The sequence below is a fragment of the Ipomoea triloba genome, chromosome 12 (genome assembly GCF_003576645.1).
Source record: "Ipomoea triloba cultivar NCNSP0323 chromosome 12, ASM357664v1".
Lineage (NCBI taxonomy): Eukaryota > Viridiplantae > Streptophyta > Magnoliopsida > Solanales > Convolvulaceae > Ipomoea > Ipomoea triloba.
In genome coordinates, this window is record NC_044927.1 from 12,404,371 (window position 1) to 12,419,665 (window position 15,295).

Below are 15,295 nucleotides of genomic sequence, written 5' to 3' on the forward strand. Positions count from 1 at the left end.
GGATAAATCTCATCCCCTTAGCACTCCAATGGTAGTCCGGTCCCTTGAAGCGGACAAAGACCCATTTAGACCTAAGGAGGATAATGAAGACATACTAGGACCTGAAGTTCCTTACCTGAGTGCTATTGGACCCTTGCTTTATCTGGCTAATTGCACTAGACCTGATATTGCTTTCTCAGTGAACTTACTTGCTAGATTTAGTGCCTCCCCAACCAGAAGACATTGGAGTGGAGTAAAGCATATCTTTAGATATCTCCAAGGGACAAAAGATCTTGGTCTTTATTTTGAAAATAACCAGGACATTACATTGATGGGATATTCAGACGGTGGTTATATGTCTGACCCTCATAATGCTAAATCTCAAACTGGTTATGTTTTCCTTTGTGGAGGTACTGCTATATCTTGGAGGTCCGTTAAGCAGACATTAGTTGCTACCTCATCTAATCACTCGGAAATAATCGCTTTATATGAAACCTCACGTGAATGTGTATGGTTGAGGTCATTGATACAACGTATCCATAGCTCATGTGGTACAATGAGCAAAGTTGATTCCCCCACTGTCCTATATGAGGACAATGCGGCATGTGTTGCACAGATGAGTAGTGGGTACGTTAAAGGAGGCCTTACCAAACATATTGCTCCTAAATTGTTTTACCCACATGAACTCCAGAAGAGTGGTGAGATACTCATTGAAAAGGTTCGCTCTAGTGAAAATCTAGCAGATTTGTTCACTAAATCCCTGCCAACATCCACATTTGAGAAATTTGTTTATAAAATCGGGATGCGAAGGCTTGGAAGATTGTTGCCTTCAGGGGGAGCGATAAACTCTAAAAGTATAAATGAATAGATGGTCTTGGAGACCTTTAAAATCTCGAAGGTGACGCCTAGAAGGCTTATGGTTGTACTCTTTTTCCCTTAGCTAATTTTTCTCCCATTGGGTTTTTATTAGGCTAAGGTTTTTAATGAGGCAATCGATGCAACACATCTTTTATACTGCATGTACTCTTTTCCTCGTCTAGGTTTTTCCCACAGGGTTTTTCTAGCGAGGTTTTTAACGAGGCATGAGTATAGCTATTTAATGGCCAAGGGGGAGTGTTATAAATGTTTTATTTGATGGCCATTAAATCTTAGGACTCTCCATTTGCCTTCCATTATTTCATTGTTTATGTTAAAGGAAATGAAAGGTTGTGGAATGTGTATATATTGATATGGATTGCTTAATGAATGTATGAGCTCTTGTGATCTTGTGTTATTGTTCTTCTTCTCCTTTTCCCTTTTCTCTACACTATATTATCATATATATAATCTCCGAGCAATTACCGGGTAATCACCACACGAGAACTGAGTTAATCGATAAGCCAAATCACAACAGACGATTGTTTATTATGGCAACCTTTGGTTAAAGTATTGAATAAAATATCGAATTTGAATCTTAATGAAATATTTAATAATTCAAATATATATATATATGTATTGTTTATTTGTATTAGAGATGACCAAATCTCGAGCCTGGTCTGATCCCGTGCAGGGCCAGGGTTGGACTTGCGCCTAGTTTAGCACTGATCAGGATCGGACCAAATCTTGAGCCTAGTCTGGTCCCGTGCCGGGCCTACCCCGAGCTGGTCCCGGGCTAGGCTTAGATTTATATTTTTTTTATATAAAATATTTATAAATTGTTTGAAATGAAATTTAAACTATTGACCTCATTATTAACAACAAAAGTTCTTACCACTTAAACTACTAATGGGATATAAACCCAGACCGGGTGGACCAAAGAGGAGGTTGGGTTACGCGTAAGATAATATGAAATCTTAATAATAGGAATTAAGAATCAAAATAATTACTTCACCTGGGTGAACCAATAAAATTGTTTGGATTCCGAATAGGAGAAAATGACCCATCATTCAGGACTGTTACCATGATTTCGTTCAGCTGCCCAAAGAATTAGTAAAGTCGTTTCTTTCGATACCATCATCAACAATTGCATGTGTTCGGACGAAGGTCCATGCGACTTTATTCTAAACATGGAATTATCGAATTATTTTGTTTTCCGCACAAGACAAACGACAATTGCATGTTTCAAAAACAAGCCTGGAGCGAGTCTCTTGAAAAATCAGAATAATTGCATTGTTTAATGCTAAATTTAGTTTTTGCCAGATTTAAAAGATTTTCCCATTTCGAATATGCTTCCTCTTCTCATTCTGGATACAAGCGCCTACCGTCTTCTTCTCGACATAAAACACCTAACCCACCTTCTCAATACGAAACAGTCACATATTAACCAACTTACGTGCGGAAATGTTCGCTTTTGGGTTAGCCAAATAACACTACAAGATACATAACGTCCATAGAACAATATTTATTTATTCAAAATATCTTTCGATCCAAGACGAACTACGTACATAATTTTTTCGGCAGACAACACTATAGGTGTTACCTCATCCCACTCCAGATACACACATTCTTCTCGTCATGACGCACACATCCCCACTTGTCAGAGCAATACACGGACACATTAAGGAAGTTATTTTGTGTGTTCAGTGACTTTTGTAATAAAAAATAAATGGCTTACGTCTATTAATTTCTATATCTAATGACTTGTACCAAAAACTAAAAAAATGCAGAATAGCAAATACCTAACGCGGGTTAATTTAATACGGAGTATATAAACTGCACAACCCATAATAATATACCGTACGAATAAATACACATCCTAAACAAAAAACATAACGGAAGCCAAAAAACAAAAGTTACAACTTTAGATCATCAAAACAATAATACAACGTCTCTGTAACGTGTATAACATAATATTCATTTATTCCAAATAAATGCATCTTCGGTGAAATCTATTTCTGCCTGCCTGCCTGGTCTTATGATTTGCATATGCCATGGACATCACCTTTCATTTTCAGAACACCCTTCAATACATATTGGTTTGAAGCACAGAACGTGCCGGAATTTACAGTTTGAAGACCGTCACATAAAAATTTAAGGTATCCTAATACGCATTTAAACCCCAAAAAAATCCAAATGCGACGCATTTTGGGAAAAGGCGAAGATGGCTTCACTTCAGATGAAAATGTGACTTGAATAAACTACCACCTGTACGGTCTACTACTAGAAGTAAGCCTGCCCGTCTTACAATTACATTGAAGCTTAATTCCACCTGTTGGTCCCAAAAGAAATAAGGAAAAGTCTAGAGGGGGGGGGGGGGATGGATAGACTTTTCTCCCAATTTCAATAGCTAAGCCAAATATAAAATCAAACCAAAACACTTAACAGATTGTTAGTGTCTTGTATGCAACGGAATAATAAATAATTGAGTAGTGTGTGTTTTACGTGTGGATCGTGCATGCACAAATAAATAAAGTAAAGCAATAATGGACACAAGAAATTTATAGCGGTTCGGAGGTGTATGTAATCCTCCTACTCCACTTTCTCCTATCTCCAGGAAGAATCCACTATATCCACAACTCCCTAGTTACAAGATACAATGAATTATCCACGATCCAGTACTTTGATCACCAAGCCCACACTAATCGTTCCCTTCTGTAACATAGTGCTTTGATCACCAAACCCACACTAGTTACGCCCCGTGATCTAGTTCGACAAAGCCATGTTGAGTTTAACAAAAATTCATACTAGTTGAATTATTTTTCGGCAAGTTTTTTATACGCATTTGCAACTAACCATTTTTTACAACTTTATTTAAGTGATGCGTTTGACACACTTGCAAAAATAATCCATCTAACAATTAAACTTATACCAAAAAATAAGTCTAGATCATAAGGAAATATATTAAATCAAGATAGATGAATATAAGGAGTAATTTCGGAACCATAAACAGTAATTTCGAACATCAGCTTACAAAAAATATCAGACTTGAACGGGTTACCTCCTTGCTCTTTTCTTCTCCCTTTCGAGCTTCATCACGCCATTGATTTGATCTCTTAGTTTAAAGAAATCATCTTTGAATAGTTGGGTAACTGCTTCATCACATACTCTACCCTTCATATAATTTTCAAAGGCCTCATTCAGATTCATTCCTAGTAAAATTACGGCTTCAAACCAGATGATGCATTCTTCAAAGCTTCTCTCAAAATCCTAACTTAGATTCATCAACTCCTGCATATTTTCTCAAAGAATTCCACATCTCTCATTTCTTTCTCTTTATTCCTTCCAACTTGTTTTACTCATCAACCCATAGCTTTTGATCCGTTGAACTCAACTTCTTGACTTTAGCAGGTAGGTTTTGCATGGTCCATACTTTGTTTGGATATGATGTGTTATTCACAAAGTATGACTCGGATGAAGGTTTTGAACCTGAGCCAGAACCTCCTCGCTAACTAAACTGAGCAAAGCCAGTTTGAACACTTCTTCCACTGACATGGCCACCACTCCCTTCATGCGGTCGTACTGCTGAAATGTTGAGGCATATTTGATTGAGTGTCTCTTCCCCCCATTTTGCATTATCAACAAGGAAGGAGATGGCTTTATAATCCTACTCCTGGGTAAACTTCATGGTATCAACCATAACATTGGTGTGTTGAGAAACTGATTTCAAAAGTTGTATCCCAGCAACCATTTGCGCAAGCTCAATTTCCATTTTATTGATCCGAGCCTCTTGGTATTGAATCAGCTTTAGCTGTTCGATATGCTTCTCTTGTTGCATTTTCTCATATAATACATTCTTTTCCTTCATGCATTTGATGAGGGTCATGAGAGTTTCAGTCAAACTATTTTTCAAATGAGATTCGGCTTTATCAACTTTTGCAAGAAGCTTCCTTTGAGGGTCAGCAAGCCTGTACAGGTTGTTTTTGATAAACACATGATGATCAATGGCTAGCAATCCTTGATTCTCAAGTGTAGCTCTAAACTTTTCACAAATAGTTTCTTGAGTTTCTCCCATCCTTACAAATAGTGAGGTCAGGATGTTTTCTTCGTTTTCTTCCATCCTTCTTGAAGATTTCAACTTCAGTTCCCTGATAGACTCTTGCCAATCCCTTGCAGTGGGGTTTCAATAATTTGCAACTCACCATCATTAGTTTTACGTTGAGAGTTTCCTTCTTCATTGCCGTGTAAGGCTTCCTCTTCTCTATCATGGTACTCATCTATATCTTGCATGAGATGATCTGAAAGAATTGGTTGCTCAAAAAGTGGTCTCACTTCTAAGGGCGATTCACCAACTACAGTTGTCATCTCCATTTGAGGAAAGCCTTCTACATAGCCAATATTCACATCTGTCAATTGTCCCCCCCCCCCGCCCCCAATTTCTGCTTCTACATCTTCTCGCATTTCTTCCTTATCTTCGGCCACAATTTTCTGTAAATTTCTCCCTTATTTCTTCTACAACATCTTTTGTAGTAATTTCTTTTTCAGCTTGTGTCTCAATCTCTGCAGGTTTCTCAATAAATGCTTCTTCATAAGTAGCATTGTTTTCAGTAGAGTCTTCTTCAATTTCCTCATTTTAGTCTCGGCCAATACCGATTTCAACATCACCACCTTCATTTAAATTTTCTATTTCTACTTCCCTGTCAACAGCAATTTCGACCAAACCTTCTTCTTGATTTGCATTTGCATCCTTTTCAGCGACAACATCCTTTTCAACAGCATGCACAAGATTTGTTTCCACAAGATTGTCTTCATCCACTGTAGGTTGTTTCTCGGCCACAACAGGTTCATGACCGGAGCATCATGAAACTCGAGTGTTTCAGCCAGTGGTTGACTCGAGATCCTTCTTTGCAGTTCATTAGATACTTGCACTTCAACTCTTGCAAGTTCCATACGGGTGGTATCTTCTATCTCATGAAACTGCGGTATCTCCGGTCGATAGACATCTTCTGCTAGATTTTCAATCACTACTTCGAATGGTATGATAGCCCTGGCCGTACTGATGGCTTCTTGATCACCGGGCTAAGGGTTGCTGGAGGCCAAGAACTCACTTGCCTCTGATGTTGCTGCAATACTCCTCCTTCAAGTGGTGACTTCGGAATGTCTGCTATAGCTTCCCATTTTCCCATAGTTAGGACCAAATCTTCTGAAGAGAATTCTGTAATCACCCACATTCTTTCGCTTTCTTAGTTTAGTTCCATTCTTTCTCAAAATCTCGTAGATCATTAGTCTGTATCCGACTCTTTGTTTGAATTTGTCTCCTATCAGTGGTTCGTCCTTCGGCTTTGTAGCAGTAATAAATTCACATACTTTGTTAAACAAATATTTTGCCCAGTAAAAGGTGACTCCTTGCATGATTCCATTCATAAGTTTCACAGATGATGAAGATAGTTCATCCAAACTTCCAAGTTTGTAGTCAAGAGTCTTGTAGATTATCTCTATTAGCATTTCATATTCTATCTTCAAAATCTTCTTCTGACCAGACAAATTCAGAACTTCAGAGGTGTTGAGTCCACGAATTTGGTTCCAGAATGGGTGAACTTCATAGGAATGGTTATCCGTCATTAAGTCAGATTCAGGGAAGTTGTAGCAATTCCGAATATCTTGCTCAACAAGTTCTACGTCAATTCCTCTCCTTTGAAATTTGATGCATGTAGATAGAATTCAGCTACATCAACTTCATTAATCCCAGAGTAGGAATAAGTACAGAACTTGAGAATATTGCATTCTTCTAGGGCTCTTAGGATTTTCCCTACTTCTTCCTTATCAGTTGCAGCAATCATGAAGTATTCGGGGTTGAGAATCATTCTAGCTTGCACTTGCTTAGCCAATTTTAGCAGATTGTTGACTTGCGCCATTCGCCCATTCCTGATGAATGTTTGGTGATGTCGATGTCGAGAAAGAGAGAGAATTTGAATTTGGGAAGGTTTTGGATTTTCTGGAGAGCTTTAGAGCTTACCGAGTCATTTTGATAAGTGGAGTATTGTGGGGGAAATTTGTTTTGATTCGATGGGATAGGGTGTGTGTATGGTGGTGGGTGATGGTTATGTATATAAGATGGATAAGAGGTTGGATGCGGTAAGTAGTGATATGGAAATGGGTAAGGGTTTTGAGGTGGATAGTGATATGTTGGTGGAATGTAAGTATGGGTGGAAAGGAGATAATATGGATATAGTTGGGGTGGAATATAGTTCAAAGGATTTCCCTCATGGTGTGGGTAACCATGAGGATGCATTTGAGCTCTCATTGGCAAGCTTCTAATTGATTTTCAATAAAATTCTCTGCACAAAGCTTGACCAACAACAAATCTTTTGCAACTAGAAGTAGTTGCAAGTGAGCACAAGATATACAAGACAATGTAAGCTCACTTCTTCAAGCAAATAATCAAAATAAGAAAACAAATTTAAACAAAAGAAAAAGCAATTCAAGAACTCTTAAAATTCTACTTCAAAGATGTCAACACAATTCAAAACCGTTTGCCATCCCCGGCAACGACGCCATTTTGATGTTGTGGTTTAGTGTGAGTTGTGAATGTGAAGGTGGTAAAACGAAGAGTCAAGACTCCCCGAGTGTCGTGTCTCTCAAGGATGTCGAATGGGAATCGAATTAGTGTGTTGGCATCTAAGAAGTTGAAAGAAAAGAGTTACGAGATTTGGTAAGGGTTAGATTCATTGGTAAGAAGGTAGAAAGGTTGATAGTGGTTGTGTAAAAGAAATGTAAAGACGGAGATCGGGGCCTTAGGCTTCTCTATGTGGACTATCTATGTATGGTTTCGTGAGCTAGAGATGTGGAATAGACTAGGGAGTTCATGGCACATCACCAAGTGGCGTCACACTTTGGACTCCCACATCCTCATTCGGTTGGGGCATTTCATCGAACACATTGTCTACCACTCCTCTCGGATCTTGTCCTTTCGGACTAAGAGCGGAGATGTGGGTGAGTTAGGCTCGTGAGTGGCCGCTATCGCGCACACACTCACTTCCTTTGGGTTTGCTACCTAATGTGGCCACACTTAGGCACAAAGCATCAATAAACATCATCCACACAAGATCATCATCCAACAATCAAAAAGCTCACATTTAATCTAGCAATTTATATCAAACATTCACATAGATTGACCTTGGGGCCACCAATCCCCTTTCTACTCTACTCTAACATACTAAAGAAACAAGGAAAAGATATGAAATCTCAAAGAAGCAAATATTAGATTAAGAAATGGATAGAATAGTTACCACCCTCAAGAGGGGAGTCTTTTACACTGTCTTTGAAATTCCAATCTTCCTCCTTGCCCTTGAAGCTAATCTAATCTAGGAGAAGAGGAATTTCCCCCAAAAGGGGAGGAAAACCCCAAGAAAACCTAATCTATGCTATTGTATGCTAAAATCTGATTTTATCTACTAATATCTACTGCCTAGGCCTTGGGATAATGATCCTTATATAGGGGGAACAAAATAGGGGCAAGATAGACAATTTCCGCGCAGCAGAATTTTAGGGTGACACAGGGCTCTCGACGCGTCGAGCCTTGAGGCTTCGACGATTATCGCCACGCGTGGTGGAGGGCGTGGGGAGCTACTGGAATTATTCCACGCCTCTCCACACGCGTGTGAGGCCGTGTGGGATGCTCCTGCTTCATGGTTTCTTCATTTTCTGCTCAGTTTTGGCCTTAAGTCCTCCTTTTGGCTGTACAATAGCTTAAAAGCATCTTCCATACTCACGTTACAAGTTTTGGTCACATATGAGTCTAAACGCATGATATTTTTATGAAATGGGTAATAAACTATACAATTCTAGCCCGTAAATGACCCTTAAAACAAGCTATTCTTGGTGCTTATCAAAGTTTCCACACTTAAACCTTGTTTGTCCTCAAGCAAGCATACTTTTCTAAATTCTAATCATATAAGCACTAAGGATAGTTCGTTTTCTCATTGTTAATTGATCAAGTGATGTGTGGGTGTTCGGAGTTGAGTGGGTGAAATCCCCTACACTATCTACCAAAACCACTAAACTCATGCCGACCAAACGTAAGAAATATGCTAAGGAAGTTAAAGTCTCAAGAGATGGATATGACATAAAAAGTTTTACACCTTTCAAGCATGCAAAAGACAATAGGGTTTCACCTTGTATTTTCTAGGGGCCTCCAGCCGATCCGACTAGTGGGAACGATGTTCACCCCCTAGCCAATTTCCAACCAAAACGCCAAAGCCCCTTTACGTTATATAAGTGAGGGCAGGGACATGGACCGCTCATCGCCATGGCTTGGGCGATCACTCTATTTTCTCACTTCCTAGGATAACGTTGAAGAAGCAGTATTGTGTAGGGGTTGATTCGTCAAAAGATATTTATGTTAAAACGGAAAGTCTATGACTCCCCGAGTGTCAGTCTCGAAGGAGGGACGTGGAGGTGTGTCAAACATTCGGGAGTTTACTTGATTGGATCATGCATAGGACTTGAGTGTGGTGAAGGGTGGAATTGCAAGTGAGAGTGTAGTTCATTGGTTGGTTTGAGTGCAAGAGAGTAGTAAAGTAAAAGTGATTTTGGGAATATGTAAAAGGGGTAGGGATTGGATAGTGTTCATGAATATTGCATAGTGAGAGTCTAAGGTCATGGATTAGGATTGCTAGGATATTGTCTATTCAAGAGTGTGTTGTCTTAGTCCTTTTCCACCTTGTGTACTCAGACTTCTTTGACTTAGGAGTGCCTTCAAGCATCCAAAGTTCTAAGAGGAATTTTATCAAACACTTAAGCTACACACTATCCTACTATTCTTAAGAAGTCCATAGGAACTTTGATTGTGTAAAGCTTCAAATCCTAACTCTAATCAAAGACATGAAAGAGTCAAGAGCTCAATCTCTCATCTAGATTGGCCAAATCCAACGAGATCTCATCAAAACAACAATCAAAAGACAAGAATAGATAATCCATCAACACAAACTCATAGATCCAAGATATAGAAATAAGATCATCACAAAAGCAATATTCAATCACACAATCCAAATCCCTAGACTAAATTAGCTACTCATGATATGAAATGAAAGTAAAAGCTAATTTAATCCAAGAACAAGATAGTTAAAATTATAGAAATGAAATAGAGATCACCTAGAGAGAAGAAGATCTTCAATCCAAGCTTGTTGCCTTCTACAATGGAGATTGATCTAATCTAAAAACTAAGAAAAATGGAGAAAACTCTCCAAAGGAAAACTAAGGAAAGGGAAAACTAAAATTCTGGAAAATCCTCCTTTGGAAATTCATCAAAGGGGTTTAAATAGTCTCCGAAATGACAACCCTAGCTGAAATTCGCGCATCACGCCTCCACGCCTCTCACACGCGTGTGAGCGTGCGTGGGGAGCTTCTGGAAAGTTTCCACGCTTGCTCACACGCGTGTGGCCTTCCAGATTGGTCCTCCGGGGCTCCGCTTTTGCCTGGTTTGCTCTTTAAGCTCATCTTTTGGTCCTATTTGCTCCCNCAACCCAACGAATTGGCTTCCCTCAATTTTTAAACTCTTTGGTGATTGGCCTTTTGCCTTTTCGACTTCTCCTCGTGTCAACCCCTCATGCCTTTTTCTATTTAATGTTCAAGGGTTTTGTTTTCTCATTAAGCTCACCATTAGGCTCACCTTTTGCCCCATGCCCTACCAAGGTTAGTTCAATTCCGGGCCTCGCTAGTTTTATCTTTCTCAAATTAAAGAGTGCACACTCCCACTTCGAGAGATCCTTGACTAAGGTCCTACGTAAATAAGAGGTGAACATCATGCAAGCAGGCAATAATATAAACTTATTTGGCTCTAAACACTCTCATGGGTGCGAAAAGTAACTTCCTCAAAGATATTTCGAGAGTAAAAATTTTTGGGCATTTAGTCAAAATTCTCCCTAGATAACACAAATAATAACTCTCTTTTCAAAACTGCAAATGCACCCGCTTATCATTCCCAAGAGCTTCAACTTCTAAACTAAGCATGTAAGCATGTAAAGCACGAAGTGCGTCCTTTCCACACTTTAAAGTAAACATCGTCCTCGATGTTTCCATACGCACAAGGTAAAGGAACGAAACTGGGATTCTAAGGGTAGACAAATAAAAATCTCTTTCCACACTTTGGAAATTGCTCTGGGATATAGGGTATGCATCAAACGATCCTATTAATCATGGCAAACTGTAATATACTCATACACAAAGCTATAAAGAAAATATTTCCACACTTTAAAGATCAAAACGGGGCTTAAAATTAGAAAAGGGATAAGAGGATAAACCAAGTATGCATCCCTCTTTCCACACTTTAGCTTCCAGCATAGGCCTGCTCCCGTTATAGATGCTCTATAAGAAATGGAGACATAACATACAAAAAGGGTTTTCGGAGTACTATTCAATTATTATAAACTGATAGAAATATAAAAGCAATAAAAATAACAAAAATTTAGATAATAAAGCATAAAACTAAGTAGAAATATCCGAATAGAAATGCAGAAAAGTAAAGCAGTTGGGCATTAAATAACATAAAGCGATAAAGATAAATAAAGCAAAGTAAAGAGATAAAAGAAATAAAAGTCGGAACCCCGCGCATAGGGATCCTAATGTTCAAACGGGACCAGCAATCATATTAACCAAAGTCACAGAACTCAGAATCAAGTGTCAATCAGTCAGGACCGAGAATAGTTGAGGAAAGCATCAATCATCACCGAAGGGATGGAATTGCCTGTCGAATCTGCATCAATCATCACCGAAGGGATGGAATTGCCTGTCGAATCTAGCTTCATCATCACCGAAGGGATGGAATTGCCTGTCGAATCTAGCTTCAAGAGCGGCAATTCTTCTAAATTGCCTGTCGAATCTAGCTTCAAGAGCGGCAATTCTTCTATCATTATCCTCCACCGCTTGTCTCATGCGGTTGAGGTCCTCGGTGTGAACATCCTATCTTGCGGAGATGGATGTGAAGTGGCCTTGCTGCCAAGTATGCTCCTCGCGCCAATAGTTCATTTGTTCTTCATGGAGCTGTCTATGAAAATTCTGCGACGCTGCCCAATCCATAGGAGTAGGGCCTTGCTCTTGTGCAGCATCGTCCTCCTCATTCTCTTCCTCGTCCTCATCATCATTATCAGAAGCATTTAAATCGGGTGCATCATCACCTCCAAGCCGTAGTTCTGCGGCAAAGAACTCACCCACGGTAAAAGAAATTGAGCAACCATCGGATCTCTATCCCATCAACTGGTTCAGTAGGCCCAACCCAATACACAGTTTAGTAACAAAAGGTCCAATAAATACAGTCTGAATCACATGTAGAATAAGTCCTGCTTGTATACCTTGTTTCTATTTGTGGTTCGTCCAGAGAGATTTATAGCATGTTTGTGATGCTTCTCCAATATCGTCTAGCAACTTCATCTGAATCAAAATCTTCTTTGAAATCTCTGAAATATGGCATGGACACGCTTGTAACACCCAAAGTGTTAACATACATACTGTAGTGGTTGCCGAAAAGAGTGAATGAAATAGATTCCCTTGCATCGTTGACTTCCCTTCTAATCTCCAGGGTCGCCAAGAATTCATAGGTGACAGGTGCATAGGTGGGTCCTCTCCACTGAAACAGATAGCGGAGCTGTGGGTGCCTAAGGAGCATATTCACTTCTTCCAAACAACCAAATTCTCTTAAAACATTATCCTCAAAGTGACGGCCAACAGAAAACTGCTTTCCTTTATAGTTGTCTACTGTCGCGAGTTGAATGGGTGTCAAGTGTCGTAGTGACCTTGACCCCGGCTCTTGTATAGCCTGTTGAGCTGTAGTGTGCTGCCGTGTCCTTGATCGATTCGATTCTCCTACATCATGCTTTGATTTCTTTGCAATTTCTTTCGAGCGTCCCATCCTACAAATTATAGAAATTATCATTCATGGTAATTGGCTTTGAATAAGTCACCATTATATTTGTGTAAAATTCCTTGTCAAGATAATGGATTTCAAACATATAGGGCTAAGAATTTTTGAAAATTTCGCTATAGTTTCCCCTATATTTTGGACAAATCAAGCATAAGAATATCAACAATATCATTCCATTATCACACACATGCATAAATTCATCATAAGATATATCAATTTGATAGTCAAATAAGAAGTCAACTACAAAAGTCAAGAATTTCAAAAAGTCAACTTCATCTTCTTCCCCAAATTCGAAATTAGGGTTTTGAAATTGAAAATTCAATTTGGGCAATGTAGCATCTGAAAAGTCAAATTGATGACATATAATAGTTCTATAACAAGTTTATTTATCAATTCAAGCATCAATTTCATAATTTCAACAAGAAATCTAACAAACCCATTTGTTCATCAATGGTGTTCACACTTGAAGTTCAAGAATATACAACAATCCATCAATGTAACCATCAATAATGAAAGAAAACATCAAAGGATAGTTCTATGAAGCATTATAACCAATTTAATCATTCAAAATCATTCAAAATCAGGCAAGGCATTGTAGAATAAATTTCACATTCAAACTCTTCCAAACTCATGAATATTCAAGGATAAAGAGTCAAAAAGATGAAAGATTACCTTGATGTTGATGTTTTAATCTTCTTTGAATGGTAAAAAGTGAGAAGTATGTTCAAACCTTGAGTTTGGTTCTTCCTTGCGTGGAGAAGAGAAGAGAAAAATTGATTTTGGGAGCAAAATAAGGTGGGATGGCCGAACAAGGGTTTTAAACCCGTAGGGGCCTCCACGCCGGTCACACGCTCGTGTGACCGTGCGTAGGAGGTCTCTGCCTCGCTCCCACGCATGGCAACACGCGTGTGAGCGTGCGTGGGGAGCTTCTGCCTCGTTCCCACGCACGGCTACACACGTGTGAGCCTCGTGTAGGTCCACTGCATCGTTTTCTTCTGATTTTTGGCCTTGCCTCTCATACCTATATCCAATTTAAGCTCTTCCAAAGCAATTTCTAGTCTCGAATCCTACAAATTAGTCCTCAAAACATGGTTCTATATGATTGTAGCAATTTAGTAGAACAAAAACATTAAAAACGAAAGCATAGAAATAATGTAAAGCATTTTATTAAAACCTTGGGTTGCCTCCCAAGTAGCGCCACGGTTTACGTCATTGGCTAGACGCATTATACCTTGGTTTGAATTCAGCCATATTCCTTGGTGGTGGGTAAGAAGCATTTTGGTACCCACGTGTTTTTCCAAGTAAGCTTATCGTTCCTCCGCTTCGGTTTTGGTTTCACCTTTGATTTGACCTTCGCCCTTCCATCGTCATTAGCTCCTTCTTTTGCCTTCTCCTTGTCATCATTCGTGGTTTGTCCTTCGAATCTCAGGGTAATTTCTCCTAAACTAACATCTATTCGTGCACGACAAGTAGCCAGAAATGGTCTTCCAAGAATTAAGGATTCATGGGGATCATCATCTCCCATCTTACAGACAATAAAATCGACAGGCACAAGAAATTTTCCTACTCTTACTAGAACATCTTCCGCTAAGCCTTCAGGATACCGTGTGGTTCCGTCAGCCAAACGTAGAGTCAGCCTCGTCGGTTTCAAACGTGGTAAGTTCAATTTTTCAAAAAGATTTAAAGACATGACATTGATAGAAGCACCAAGATCAGCAAAAGCGTTTCTAGGTTCCATGTTCTGTATAGAACAAGGGATTAACAAAGCTCCAGGGTCACCCTTTTTTCTGGGGTTTCCCTCAGTCAAACAAGCCGAAGATTCTTGGCTTAAACATGTAAAATTATCACAAATGTCATTCTCAAACAACTCACGGCATTCTTTGCTATTGAAGAATTTTCGAATAAAAGCTTTAAATTTACCTTCTCGAGCTGTTTCCTTTTCTTTTGAGCTTTTGATGTTGTCTCTTGGTAGTTCCTTTTCTTTCGGGCCTTCTTCCGAAGTGGTTTCCTCCTTGCGTTCCTTCATTGATATGGTGCATGAACTGTTCACATTTTTTAATTCAAGATTAAGACTACAAGAGGTAGTCTTGTTTCTTTGGTCGTCTACCTTACATTGACAATTTCCACAGATAGCATCCATTGGATCACATTTCTCATGTGTTTCTTCTTTGGCATCAATGGCGTTGACTCTCTCTTTCGGGTTGTTTTCAGTGTTGCTTGGGAGTTGTCCGTAGTGTCGATCTGACATCACCTTAAACATCTGAGAGATTTGATTCTCAATTGTCTTTAGTGTAGCCTTAGACTCTTGGCGAAGACTAGAAATTTCTTGCCTAATCTCTTGAGTAATTTCTTGTTTCAGATTTGTCCGATCATTTTTGAGTTCCATGATCGTCCTTGTAAGTCTTTCATCTACCTCACGGATGTCATCCCTTCTCTGTTGAGTAAAATCAAGTTGAGAGTCGTATTGTGGCCTGAATTGGGTCATTTGATTTCCATTTCCTTGGTTTTGATTGTACATTTGCTATTGTTCCAACCCTCTCCCTG